At 31.4% G+C, this 16,120-nt stretch overlaps 1 long non-coding RNA gene across 1 annotated transcript; it reads right to left on the bottom strand.

The window, feature by feature from the left end:
* Nucleotides 1–6,982: 6,982 nt before the first annotated feature.
* On the bottom strand, nucleotides 6,983–15,913 carry LOC139514958 (uncharacterized). The gene is made up of 7 exons (XR_011662770.1): nucleotides 15,817–15,913; nucleotides 14,754–14,845; nucleotides 13,844–13,910; nucleotides 13,119–13,177; nucleotides 11,935–12,025; nucleotides 8,223–8,290; nucleotides 6,983–7,433 (listed from the first exon to the last, which is right to left on the bottom strand). It is a non-coding gene; the product is annotated as an uncharacterized lncRNA (long non-coding RNA).
* Between the last annotated feature and the right edge of the window lie 207 nt (nucleotides 15,914–16,120).

Raw genomic sequence — 16,120 nt, forward strand, 5'->3', positions numbered from 1 at the left:
TATAGGAGACACCAATACATCAAAAAGTTTTAGTTGCAAATCTATAGGTATACTAATATTACGAATTTTCGTGTACAATGAATATAGTGATTTCTGTGTCCACAAGTTTTTTCCTTGCTTTACAAAAACTACCATTATAATTAAACAAAATACCTAAATAGTTATAATCATCCTGCTGATATATTTTTTCACCAAATATTTCAAAATCATATTCGACAGTACACTTTCTCTTAGAGAAAATTACAACTTTTGTTTTTGATACATTAACTTTGAGTTTCCATAAGTTACAATAATTTTCAAACATATTAAGTGCTTGTTTTAATTCCTGTGGTGATTCTGCAAATATAACAGTATCGTCTGCATATAGTATACAAATAGTTTCATATATATACCAAGGTTCTCAAAACTTAAAGAGCTTAGAGTGTCAAGACCGATTTCACAGTTTTCAGACAGATATTCTTCTAAGTCGTTTAAATAAACAGCGAAAAGAAATGGAGATAAATTCTCCCCTTGTCTAACACCAATATCACATGTAAAAAATTCAGAGTATCTATCACCATCTTTGACACAAGATTTAATGTTATTATATAATGAGTGGATCACTTTAAACATCTTCCCTTGGATATTACTTTTAATTAATTTCTGCCACAACCCTGCCCTCCAAATTGTATCAAATGCTTTTTTAAAATCTATAAATGTGCAGAATAACTTTTTTTTCTTTGATAAAAATAGTGTAATCAAACAATAAATGATGAAAATATTATCCTGCGTAGAGTATCCAGTTCGAAAACCTGCTTGTGATCCAGATATAAGACCCTCTTCATCTGAAAAATTATTTAATCTTGTGTTTAAGATTGAAGTAAACACTTTACCTAGACATGACACTAAAGAAATCGCCCGGTAATTGTCGGGGTCCTTCGGGTCACCTTTATTTTTGTAAATAGCTTTAATAATTCCTAATGTCCATGTTTCAGGACTTTCACCACTATCAAATACTAAATTAAACAATTTATGGTAGTATGGTAAAAATTTGCACAAAGTTGTTTTCATGTATTCATTTACAATATCATCTATGCCTGGTGCTTTTGAATTTTTCAAATTTTTAATGGCTTTAACGATTTCATCCTCTGTTATTTCAGAGTTAAGAAGTTCAACGTCATTTTGAGAATAAATTTCTGAAAAATCATCCACACTGGCTTCTTCATTACTGTTATTCAAGTCTTTAAAATATTCATATAGGCGATCAAGTGTAATATTATTTTCTTCAGAAGTTTGAAACTTTGAGAATGATTTCAAAATACCCCAAAATTTTTTTGTATCAGTTTTAGAGGCATTCCGAAGTTGCGTCTCAAATTTCTTCAAATGTTCACTATAACATTTTTTCATTTCCTTCTTATACGCTCGACTTGATCTCGTGAGTATCTGTTTGTTTACAGACGACTTTCGCAGATTATATTTTTTACGGTTAATATTAAACTGCTTTCGTTTTTCATGACAACTTTTAGTATACCACGGCTTATTGTCAGGTTTTATTTTTTTTCGAGTCGAGTTTTTAAAGCCAAAAATAGATTTTGCCGTGTTTCTAAATATCTCACCAATTTTGTTCACCGCTTTATCAATAATATGTTTCACTTGATTGCCTTCACATTCATCGTTAAAAATAGTATCAAGTTCACCGAATGACAATTGGCTACTAAAAATAGCTTCGACAAACTCGTCTTGTTTGGCAGCATTCCATTTAATATAATTGGATTTACTACAATGACCTACATTTTGTTTTGTAGTATTTTTCTTTACATTGGAATGCAAATACACACTTAGCCCACAATGTACATCTGAATATAGGGGATTGAAATCTAATACATCAAAAGATTTTACAGTTGGAAAAACATTTGAGGATAATAAGAAATAATCTACAAGTGATACATCTTTACATGTCTTTTTACCAACAGATTTATCATTTCCATTCAATCTACTATTTCCAATATAAATATTTAGTTTTTTACAAAAATCTAACAATTTATATCCATAGTTATTAACCGAAGACGTATCTTCCGAAAATCTTGGTAAAGATATATTATGTAACAATAGTTTCTGATAGTCATACAGATATACTAGCAATTCGTTATCATTAAAATTATCCAAAACTTCAAAAAGAGAGTCATCAGGTACACTAAAGTCATCTAATGTTTTTGTTTTTGCATTAAAATCTCCTAATAGTGCAATGTTACAACTGTTATCTTGTAAATGAAGAAGTTCATCTTCAATTTCAGTAAAAACTTCTTTTGATGCATATTTGGAGTTTTCAGGTGGGATGTACACACACCCTAACAATAACTCTTTATCATCTAGTAATAGTTCATTTGAAATTGAAACCCATTGTACAAAATCAGATTTTGTTTTATGAAATTTTAGATAAGACTTCAAATTTTCTTTATATACAATTGTTATGCCACCAGATTTTCTATCAAAAGCAGTTCTGTGTTTGCAAAAATAGTTATAACCATTGGGAACATTCAATATATCATATTTATCTGTTTTCGTCTCAACAAAAAGGCAAATATCATTTTTGACAATAAGATCATTGAAATCATGATACAAAAGTTTTGATTTTAGGCCACATACATTAAGAGATAAGATTTTTATTACATTGTCTAAATTGTCTATGTAGCAGAGTGATTTTTATGATCATTTTATATATTGTAAAAATCATCTATTTAATTACTCTATTTAATTACTATAGTTATTATAAAGCTTAATTACATATTTTGAATATTGTATTTTGGTTAAATTATTACTTGCAAACCCTATTTTTATGTATAGTAATATTCACGTTATTTTCTATGAATATTCATTAGGGATTTACTTAAATCATTGTATCTGATTGGTTGTTAATATTTCGCGGTCAAGTTTAATTTCCTTTGTTTTGTACCTGTACATTTCCACGGGACGATAGCCATGACAGTCCATTGAATTTATATGCTTATATTGACCACATAGTTTACCTGTAAACCTTATATATTTTGGACAACATTATTATAGAATACTGTAAGTTACTTCTTTATTAACATTATTTATATTTTTCACGTAAATGATATTCTAGTAAAGTTTCTATTTTGTTTTGTAACGTTCTCCTCATATCGCATGTATGTAACACAAGTACACGAGATGTACAAGAGAGTATTTTATTACGCTATATGTATATGATTTTATAATCTACGGTTTATTTGCCACGGTTGAATTGTATTGTTAATTTGCGTACATTACTATTTGATTATTGTCATGAATAGTCTATATTTTATAAATGACGGCTTATTAAGTGCAAGACGGAAAAGTGTTTCCATTTATATAAAGTAATAGTTTTGTAGTAAATAGTTTTTACCAAGTACAAATATGAATGAGTAAAGAATATTTGTTACGTTGTATATTTTTATAATTAGAGTCCGAGTATTTATGTTCGTATTTTGGTTTCAGGATGGTGGTGATGTTTATATGATGTGCCGTTAACCGTATCAGTACAACTCACTCCACAAGTGGTAAGAGTATATTTATTTATAGTTTAGCATTGTTTATATTGTTTTGTAAACATGACTTACCTCCCGTTAATTTGGAGCTTTTAACGAATCGATAATATTGACATCATAAGTCTTTATGATTATTATATTTGCAACTTTATGATTGTTGTATGATATTATGTAGTTAATTATAATACGTATTATATATTTTAATGAAGTCATTATTAATAAATGTAGAAGTAACATTTATTATATACCGTTTGTAAGGTAAACCAGTATGGAATACAAACACACAGATACACGTAAATTTCAAAGCATTCTCCGATTTAGTGTAGAGTTAAAGGTCAAGCATTTGTAAAAGTACACGTGACACCCGATGTCAATTTCATTGAATGTAAACATTGAACATTCTCTACTTGCAATACATTTTACTTGCTACTTAGTTAATAACAGTTAAAGGTATTATTTACTATATTTCTGTATTATAACCTGTGATATTCGTAAAAGTATTATATTTATGTTATATGAAATAGCTTGTTATTTATATATGTTGTGTTGCTATTTCAGACTTGTATTTATATACTGGTACAATAAAGAATCAGAACATTTAGCTCTCGTTAGGTGTTATTCATTAACGCATAGAAAACCACCTACTACATCTAAATTACTGTTCGATGGAATATTACAACTCCTGTTGTCAGCCCCCTATCCGTATCGTGGTCTATGTGGGGTTTCTTCATCCGAATGGAAGTGTTGTGGTTGTGGGTGATCGAATCTGTGAATCTCTACTGGGGGTCCGGGAGGTGGTGGGCGCCTGTTTACCATTTGTCCTTCGATAAAAAGTTTGTCATTTTGAAGCCTTGCGCGTCTGCCATGTTTTTTTAGCATCATTCAACTTGGGAAGTAAATATTTGCGTCTCTCTGAAATCTCCATAGGATACTGTTGATATACAGAGTATTTGACATTGTTTTTAAGTTTTTCAATAGCGGTACGTCGGACCTTTTCGTGATCATTATAGCTTGTGAATCGTGCTACTATACTCCGAGGTTTACCATCCGTTCTCTGTTTTAATCGGTGTACATTTTGGAAAGACATTGTAGTGCTATCAACATTTAGTTCCTTTTGTATGAATTCCTTCACAACTTCCTCCGTATTTTCATCCTTCCAGCTACTAGACTCTGGGATTCCAGAAAATAGCAAGTTGTATTTCATGGAATGACACTTCATCTCCAAAATTTCCTCTCTTAGTTCATTGTTTTCCCATGCTAATCTTTCCTTAGCATTTTCAGTTTTAGACATTCGGTCTTCAATAATAGAATTTTGAAATTCCTCGTCTTTCAACCTTTCTGACTGGTGTTTGAGATCATTCCTGATATCCTTTATTTCATTGTCAAATCTTTCAAATTTTTGCTCCATATGTGACATTCTATTGTTCAGTTCATCTAGTAAGTTTAATTTTTCTAACTTAATGTTTATTTCATGGATTGTGTTCATGATCATATTTATTGTCATAGGATTTATATCTACAGGACTGGTACTTGTCTGTATATTATGTTGTTGCTGTTCATATGTTTGCTGAGGTTGTAACTGATTGTGGAATTGGGTTCGAGGTTGAGGTAACTGCATATAAGATGGAGGTGAAGCAATAGTAAAGTTCATGTTTTCATGACGATGGGGATGAATACCCGAAACAAAACCACTATGCGAAGCGAGTGTTCTTGGTTGAATCCCTTGAAATTGTAGATTATTTATGGGTGTCGAAACATTTTGTGGTAGGTTCATGTTCATTGGCATCCCATACAATGATTCATTAGCATTGCCAATCACTTCTGAGATACTTGGTGTTTCGGGTACACATTTCACATAGGTAGCCATCTTGGGTGGGGTTTTTGTTTTGTTCACACTCGATGTTTCTTTACTCATATGATTTCTCCTTCTTTTTCTCTTATTTTTACCCATAAAGTTATCTTTTTAACACAACCAGTCATCCTCCGAGGGAGAATTACTAGTATTGGTCACTTACACAGTCCATAACAAACATTATTTACATTTTAGTTGGAGCTCGATTATCGAAGACATCTACTCATTCCGCCATCTTTGTTTGGTGTTGATCATGTCGTACCCCTCATTTTAAGTTATGTGTATATTACACCCCTACATGTAGGCTTCATTTCTATAGAATTAATTCTCGTGTTATTGGTTATGTACAGGCACCTACATCAGTTTGACGGCAGTTGTCCCTTGAATATATCTAATAAATGTAAACACATGAATAGAAAGTAAGTGAAGAGTATGGACAGTCATAGGATTGCACACAATAAGCGATACATTATTTTTTTCTTTGATACATGTAAAATGATATACTAGTAAACTATATAGTCAAAATGAACCAGAATGACTCTATGAATTAAGCAAACATCCGAAAAAATATAATAGAAACATTTAAATTTAATATAACAACACAAAAAATGCAAATATTCTGAGCGAGATTCGAACCCTTTCTTCAAAACCATCAATTATTAGTATTTCTGTGCTCTACTGAAGCTATATCGGTACAATTTATCGATGTTGCAATTTTTTCTTTAAAAAGTTGTTTTTTATGTAATAAGGACACACTAAACCAAATTCATTTTTGAGGGGAAAAGTAGTATGAATAACAACAGTCATAAAAAGCATAACTTTTTTTTGGTTTGAAATGTCCTTCTGGGGGGATTCCCTGTTTTTTTCACCTAAAATCACCCGAAAAGCCGCATATATTTGACTTTCATCCTTTTTTAGGGTTAAATTAACTATTGATCACACATATCATAATATATGTAAATCGAGATATTGATCAAAAAGCATTTTTATTTTTTGTTTGTATAGTAAATTCTATTCTGTCGGCACTTTTTGAAATTTTGCCCTTCTGTGAAAAAAATCCCCGGCAAATTGGCCCTACCTCAAATTTCAAAAAGTCAATTTCCCGGTGTGTTACATTGTTTAACATAAATAACATTCCCAATTTTCTTCAATGGATATACAAAACATGCTTTAAAGGACAATTTTAGCAGTATCACATATATGGTATAGAACCACTAATTCGGGCCCGTTCAGAAAGAACATCACTACATATATTAAACAAAATAGTTCAAACGCATATATAAGAGTAATTTTGTCAATAAGTAACATATTTTGGTATCAAACAAAAGCTTAGGACTTGACTTGAGTCCACTTTAGAACGTTTTTTGTAATGGTTAAAGAAATGTATAAAATTATAATAGGAAGGCACACTTCCCCTATTGTTCATATATAAGAAACAAATTGAAAAAACAAAACTGCCCAACTCCGAGGAAAATTCTAAACAGAAAGTCCCGAGGTCAATGTCAAAATCAAAAGCTAAAGCTAAAACACATCAATTGAAGGATGTTACTGACTTTGTACCCGGGCTTGGTACAATCATTTTATAAGTAGAAAATGGTGGGTCAATAGTGGGTCAAACCAGGTTTCAACGCTATCAAAAACTATCACTTTTAATGGCAGTCGCATAGACACCTGCTATTGTTCTACTAAACTTCCGGGAACCATGCGATCTAATATGTAATTGCAGGTTTGTAATTTTTTTTCATCGTAAGTCCGGAAAAGGTACAGTTTTAAATAAAGTGACTGCCACTTTGTCTGAACTTCGGGAAAAGTAGGAATTTTAGAGAGCAATGGTCTATCGATTTGTGGTTTTTCTCATTATGTATACGTACGTGTATGTGTGTATGTACTCACAAAAAGTCATGTTAGTGCTAGATTATATAAGAATAGAAAAAAAATTATTTTAACAAACTATATAAGAAGACAGACTTTTCATTATTATACATTCAAAACACATGTAAAATGTAAAATCAAATTGGTATATCACAGACGAGAAATATCACAGCTTCTTCAGACACCTGAAAAAAAATAATAAATTGAATATTTTTTTTTAAATAATAATTTATGATATTTCTTTGTTTCTATATCATAGAATGTGTGTTTTTATTTTTTGAACGAAAAATCAACGAAAACAACAAGTTGTAAACTACGTGCGTCCGAAGCGCTTTTCGGATTTACCTTAATCAGTACACTTAAAGCCGAATACTAGAAAGCTAACTATATATAAGAATCGAAACATTTGAAGAGCCATATGACAATGAAAGACTTACAATAACAGTCAATCTAATCTAAGGTCAGCTTTGCCTAAGCGAGTTTTTACCTATTTCTAGTTCATGAATGGACAATTTAAGAAAGAAAAAAAATTCAAAATTGTATCGGTACGGAGGTTCTGACAACTGAACTGATGATACTATCGAGGCTGATAGCAGCAGTTTCTACGAAGTGCTGTAAAAATTAAAACTGTTACAACACTTTCTAAATTGCATGCATCCAAAGCGAATGTTCAAGGCAGCTAGTCTGAACTGCACATTTCGCTAATAATGCAAACATTGACTATTATTTGTTTAGATTTGTTGATTAATTTTTTTCCGGATTGAGATGAAAGCAAAGACATATATGCATGTCTTTGAATTTATCTATGAATGTGTTCTGGTTGTGAATGATTAGTGGCTTTGGAAACCCGCTACTGATCGACTAGTGATTCATTATAACGAGTTTATTAATCGTTATTGCTTCTGTTGACTTTTTATTATATGAAGATACTACTTCTTAACCATTATTATCTTCTTCTCATACTTGCTACTTACTTTATTGTAAATTCTTAACCAGTACCAACAGCATTATTTGTACACATCGATGCACAACACATGAGAATCTGCAAAATACATACTTAGTTATTTTTCATCGATCGATTTTGTTACAGCTTGTCTGCAAAATAAGTATATATAACAAGAATACCGAACAGGACAATTCAGAACTGGAAGTTCCTTTCAAAATCAAAAGCTAAAACACATCAAACTAATGGAAAGCATATTCCTGACTTGGTACATGCATTTTCTTATGTGGAAAATCGTGGAGTTGGCTTGGGTTTATAAACCTCTCACTTGTAATTGCACGAACTTTCATTATACTGACAATAATGTTACAGACATAGCAGGTGAAATGTCAAACATCAAGTTGAAATTGTGTTTTTATTAATCTTTAAAACCAATGTCAACAAAGAAAAAAACTAAGCATGCGTATGGAATTCTGGTTGTCAACCAGTCTATATTATTTTTATGTTTTGTTGTAGTACAATAGTTATCATAAGTACCAACTAGATAAACACTTGATTTCAGATGTTGATGGATGGATGGATGTTTATCATATAACATTAATTCAAATTCAGAACGAATACGAATACGCTATTCATTTGTACCCTTCTTAACTAGTTAACCTACACGCTAAGCTTGATGTCAAATGTGCTAGTTCACAAGGTAACAATATGCATGAAGACATATCGCCCTACTCGGACAAATGACCAGTCTTTTTTTACTCTTGAAGTCGCATGCTTAAGCGGATACGCAGCTAAGATCAACTGTAAAGTTGTTTGTTCGACTTAGTTGAGTGTCGAATCAAACAATTATTTACTAATACTGGTACTTGGACACTAGCAGTCGACAGCCGAAATATCACAGGAAAGGAAACATTTGCAGATAAAAATACTAAAAGGATACAGGATGAGACCTCAACTAATGCAATTACCTAGTCAGGATAAGGCGGGAAGGAAGTTATTGTTTTTATTCTTATTTTTAAACATACTTCAATTTGCTCAAATGGTACTACGTTTTTTGAGAACAAAATGTCGCCAACCTAGCATTTGCGCAAAAAATATATATCGAAATCAATTTTAACAGCGGTGCCTGTGCATTCCAAAACATTTTATCAATTATTATCACCCGGAAAATGAAATTCGACCTGTATCAATACAAATGTCTTTTTATAAAAACCGAATACATGAAGTGAACTTTGGATAATTGTAACGGAATTACTAAAAGTATATGTTCTCAATACGTGAACTTTACTATACACAAAAAAATTATTTTGTATTAATTAAAAACAAATATTATGAACATGGAGAAATAAGAAAACCAGTCCTGTGTTCACACAATGTCATTCATAGCTCCCGTTTGAGATCAGACTGCGCTAAGATACAAAAAAATCAAAAAGTCGGATAATTATTCTTAATGATCTGGAATTAACTATCATTGTTGGAACACATTCGAATCGTAACAGATTCCAAGCACCCAAACAGTTAGGTGCGTCTCGTAACATTCTGTAAAACTCATCCGATTTTGTTTCGTCAGATTACTATCGTGATAACAGACAGATTCTGCTGTATCGGATCAAAATCAAAGTTTTTTGTTTTATATACAGTGTCCTGCAGAACGGGCATGATCTGGAAAAATATGCTGTTTTTGGCAGATTGCATCGGATATTTTCAGCCAGCATAAGGGTCAATTTCTGGTCACTGTCTCATCTCTGTCGGATCCCTTCCGGTTGCTTCGGGACGCCGTCAGGACAGAATCTGTCGTTATTTACCATGCGAAAGATACAATTCGGATTAAAATCGGAATGAGAAAAGGAATAGTCGGGACACATTCGGCTGGAAACGGCTGACTTAGGACGTTTCCTGAACAATATATGATTGTTGTCGTGATGAATATAAATAAACTCATCATAGATACCAGGACTAAATTTTGTATATACGCCAGACGCGCGTTTCGTCTACAAAAGACTCATCAGTGACGCTCGAATCCAAAAATGTTAAAAAGGCCAAATAAAGGACGAAGTTGAAGAGCATTGAGGACCATAATTCCTAAACGTTTTGCCAAATACAGCTTAGATAATAATTGATTTTACAAATTTCAGTTAAAGTTTGAATTTCCAGCCACGATTCACTAGATATTTGACAAATTGTAATCCTGTACAGGCCTGCTGTAAAAATCGTGAATGTGTGACCCCGGCTTAATACAATTCAACTAATTATCTAAAATGCGATATGGGAAATCTAACTATTTGCCCTTGTTAAAACTTACGTTCAGAATAATGCTCCCTTACGCAAAATATAGGACTATTCTACCATAAAGCATTGTCAGTTCGAGCCTCGAACTATCGAACAGTTCTAGGACCAGTTCTATGATACAATTTTGACTTCTTATGAGGTTGATACAATGATTTATGAATTGACATTCCACAACGTTGGCAATTTCATTAACACTGTTAGCATACTTTGATTCATCAATTAAGCTTACAAAGGTAATGACCCTTAAAAGCATACAATCATTTTCTGAGATCACCAGCAAATTTTCATAGAATTAGAGAAAATTGTTTGATCATTATGGCGTTCTATACTTCTCCGATTTTCTTGTATTTGCTTAGGACACTTTTAAAACTGCTCTCTGTTTTTATACTGAATATATCATCTGCTTTTGCAATTGCTAATTTGGCCTGATTTAGGTTCAATATTAAAAAATCAAGAACATGACAACAAAAAAAGCACTGAAAAGAAAAAGAAAAAGAAAATAAATTGAAATTTACAGAGGATTTCCGTGGAATTACCTCATGTGTTTCTATGATTTTAGCCTATGATATCACAGAAAATGTATAGTCATATGATAAAAGATAGTATTCTGACAGATCCCAACTGTACATTTTTTAAAAAGATAATGCAAAAAAATATAACGTATGATTGTTTGATTGACATATTTGTTACGTTTGAGTATATGTTTTTTTAACAAACCAGCTGGGCTTTCTTCTTGCCGACTTGGTTCATTCTTCAAACGAAACAGACTTATTAAGAAAATATTGCTGACTGTGTTATCAGCCTTTATTCCAATGAATATGAAACAAAAGGTACCAAAGATACACAGACTCTGTTCAGGTGGTCTTATATCGTAACATTTAATCTCGAAATAAAGACCAACACTTTACTGGCAAAGGGTTTTTGTATTTTTTATAGAAAATAAATAACTCCAGTTGACATGATCTGATATCCAATTGTAAGTCGTTATGAATCTTATCTTTTAAAATATGTGAACATGATAATATTTACAATTTATATATTTAACTAGATGTACCTCGCCATTATTTATTTTTATGTGATCTATAGATATATCATTGATCTGGTATGGTCCATCGAATTCAATAGACCATATCAGGAAATACAATGAATATTCTATTTTCAGTTTCTTTGTTTAATTTTCATACTTTTTTGTAGGTTTTTTTTTCTTTCTAATTTCTTATGTTCTTTCTTCCTTTCTGTTGAATTTACGAATAGTACGAAATAACCTGTAATCGAAAGATTTTACTTATTGTTTTCTTTTTTGTTTTACAACGTTTCATGTTTCAAATTTTCATTAAGCTATCAACCGTCGCTTTTAGTTTATATATGTCATTATAGTCCTTTGATTTTTTTCGCGTTCGGTGTTTATTTTGGGTATACAATATAACTCATCAATGTAATCATTCATTACGTACAAATAGAACCAAAAAGAATGGCAACAGCAAGACTCCTAGGAATATACAACAAACCCATTCGATACACCCCCAACCATCAGTATTGGGTAGCCTGTAAATAGAATATAATACTTAGTGTTTACGTCTTCTATTAACATGTTTAGTTGAGTTGCATAACTTAGTACAGTAAATATTGAAATACTTGAGTAATGATTCCAGTTAGAACTTCTGAATTTCAAATTGTGCAATCTAAATCGATTTATATAGATACAGCAATATCAATAAAAGTGTTGGATATACGTATAGGGGACGCCCCCCCCCCCCCCCCCCCAAAAAAAAAACAACAACAACACAAAAACACAAACTCAAAACAATATAACGAAACATATGTATTGTTCATGAAAACATATGTGCTAAAACGCTGTAAATTTATCTTTATGAAAATTGATATGTGATTTAATGCTTAAAAATAAACACTATTTCAAGGTACAGATTAAACGTACTTAATAAAAAGTTAAAACACAAAAATACTGAACTCCGAGGAAAATTCAAAAAGGAAAGTCCAAAATCAAAAGGCAAAATCAAAAGTCCAAACACATCAAACGAATGGGTAACAACTGTCATATTCCTGACTTGGTACAGGCATTTTCTAATGTAGAAAATGGAGAATTGAACCTGGTTTTATTGCTAGCTAAACCTCTCACTTGTATGACAGTCGCATCAAATTCCATTACATTGTCAACGATGCGTGAACAAAACAAACATACTCAAAGAGTAAAAATGTCAAAAATAGGGGTACAGCAGTCAACATTGTGCTATCATCTTAATCACTATAAAAGCAACAAATGTAACGAAGAAGCACAAAAAGGTATACATCAAATTTAACATCCTCATTTTGCTTATCTTATACGATTTTATTTATCTACGTAAAGTCTACCCGTAAAGGATGGAAGGTTTTCAGTACTGGTGTAAAATTGCGCGTTTGAAATTAGCACAGGTATACATAAAATAAAACAGTATAAATTACAAGACTTTAAGTCGATGAATGATGATCATTCCGGTACACATAAGATACTACCCATTTAATGTCGTGGTGCTCTGTTTTTCATGGTTATAGATTACTTTTCTGTTTCACAACGTGCAATGTGTTTTTTTTTGTCGACCTTCCATTGGGTATTTCCCACTTCTCATTTATCTGTACTTACTCCATGAGATCTCCTGCCATAATCAGTCTTGTATGTTATCAGAGATTGGGTTCACACTGCTAAAATCATAACAAAAGCAAACTCTGTATTTACTGTAAGTGCATGCCAGTATATGATTATGTTCCTTTCAGATTAGCTATGTTTTGTTTGCCAATTAAGATGATAATGTTACTAACCATGTCACCATATCAAAAATATATATTTGCATCTAAACATGTGACATGTGAGGTAAGAAGCTATCCAAAATACAAAATACACCACCAGGCAATATTATATTACTGCATGGTTTCCAATAGGTTTTTATAGTACATATATCGCATTGGTATTACCAATTACATGTATTAACTACTCTACTCCGCAAGAACTAATTCTACGCAAAAGGTAGCTGTTATATAGATAACACCCTGTCATTATAGCTGCTTAAAATCGATAAGGTTTTCCATATTGCATGATTGTGACCATTAAGGATATTTTAGTTATTTATCATCGTTGTAAAGAATTTTAGGTCATTTATTGTATAACGGGAGGTCAACAAAGGCCCTTGCCTCTGAATTTAATTTTTCTATATACTGAAATATAAGACAAGGTATCGAACTCGAATATTTTCAAAATGTCACCCAGTCGCAAACTTCCGTTCGATTTCGAATATGAAGTTATCTATCCCACTAAAACGTGGTATGTGGTAAATCTACTTTATATTATCAAAACAATGAAGTATGACAAACCTATTGCTATTGTCTAGATCGTTTGTAATAGTCCTGCAAGCCGCTGTATAACAAAACTTTCAAAATCCTAAAAATATGAAAACAGTATATAAAAAAAGGGAAACGTGGTCCTCAGAAAATATATTCATTCTTTTACTGCATTAAAATAAAATGTGCATTTTGTTGCAAGTCAAGACTTTTAGAGCAAAATCATACTGAATAGTCGTCTATAAAAGGCACAAAATGACAAATGTAAAAAAAGTTCAAACGGGAAAACGAATGGCTTGAATTTTTTTTCAAAACAATAATCGAAAATATATAGCACCAAACGAAAACCACTGAAATACAGGTTCCAGACTTGAGACTGTCATATACAGAATGTAGCAGGGTTTAATTAGCACCAACCCTCCCCTAACGTGGGACAGTGGTGTTACAGTTCAACATAAGAACAAACTATAAACGTTTTGGTGCATTACTATCTTACAATTGTAAATATCTTAATAAAACAATGTTAATGACAAGGTAAAAAGGGTTATGTAGTCTCACTATAAAAATCCTTTCGCTGTATTAATTTGCTTTTGAATATCTATAATTTCTTGGTATACTAGTAAGAGTAATGCAAATTACGTTGAAAAAAAAACAAAATGAACGAAATTTAGAAAAAAATACTTTGCGAAAAGTCTAAGAGTTATATTGTAGCAGAATAGGATAACGTTACCCCCCCCTTTTTTTTTTTATCTATAATAACATTACTAATGAAGCTGAAGATACGTTTATATAAGAAGTGTATAACGCCACAAATTGTCTTTTCAAATAATTTTCAAAATTGCACACATTTAGAACAAAAGTCTGGATTTTATTTTGATAGATTACGACTGCTGATGATATTCATTTTATACTTTTTCCTGAATAATGCAATTATTTAACTTACAATTTTGATATCCTCCTTTGCTTGGCAGATGAATTCCTTTCGGGTGACAGTTGCTTCCTGATGAGTCGTTATTGGTAGTCAATTTTGATTGGCTGAAACAATTAAATTGTAAATTGTTCATTTAAAATTAAACGCTTTTAATTTCGTAGTATTTAAAATAACTATTTTAAAGTGTTTTGTTTTCCCTAAAGTATTTTAAAAATCGTATTTGCCCAAATAAATATTCAAAATATAACTCACTTTTTGCAATCTGAATATCCATTCTGATAGTCTTAATGAAAACAGTGGTATATAGAAAACAATCCTAAAGAAAAAACTTTCTCACAGAGATTGTGAAACATAACGTTGTTACTGAAAAGTTATGAAACATATCGGATTATCTCTAAAAAATTATTTATTGAAAAGTAATATTTCAACATAATGATGTTCCTTACTCAAAATTTTAAAAGTAAAGTAATTTCCTTTATGTATTTCAAATTAGTTATTCAGATTATTTCTTCCAGCACGTCTGTGTTTGTAACTATCTGGTAGTCAAATTGCGTATGAACACGTGATGTACATGTATGCTAAAAAGATCCAGATTCATTTGTTGATCTTTCATACTATGACTGGTTATTGTGCCACTGCAAATGCATTTTGCTTTTTTACGTTTTAGTCTCCTTTAGTACAAAATGTATTTTATTTGAACGATAATCGTCCAAAAACAGTTCGTCTCTTACCAGGAGACACGTTCGTTTCAGATAAAATTGAATTCAAGTATTGACTATTTGATTTTCATTGAACGCCACTTGAACTCGAAATACTAACTTCAATGTTAAGCAATTAACTCTTTTACTACAATCTCCTTGTTTCAATACTGCAGTTGTTCCAAAATTGTTATGTTTGAATTGATTTCTTTGCACCAATCTATCATTTTGTGTATTAAATGTCCGAAGATTTAAACAATTCATTAAATTTAAGTGCTTCGTTTTATCAAAAACTTTTTTCTACATAATTCACTTTCTGGACGATTGAATTAACCGCTGATTATTCAATATCTATTTTCTAAGTTTGCTTTTCATACTTATCAAATCGGTGCTGAAAATACAATTTACTTCCAATTCAGTGAAGAGCTGTAATAGATGTGGTGTCAAAACAAAGTTCACACATTTTGATGTTCTAAACCGTTAATTGACGAGTATTTATGTACTAACGTATTTCTAAAGAGCCGTTTCTAAAACAATCTTCAGAACAATAGGATGCCTCACATTTTCCGTACTGATTCGTACCGTTGTAACATTTGAAATATGATCAATCTTTGTTATCAATGTTTTGTTCATAAAATAACAACTGTGTTGCGCTAAACATCTAAATACAAAAAGTAATAC

The sequence above is a fragment of the Mytilus edulis genome, chromosome 3 (assembly GCF_963676685.1).
Source record: "Mytilus edulis chromosome 3, xbMytEdul2.2, whole genome shotgun sequence".
NCBI lineage: Eukaryota > Metazoa > Mollusca > Bivalvia > Mytilida > Mytilidae > Mytilus > Mytilus edulis.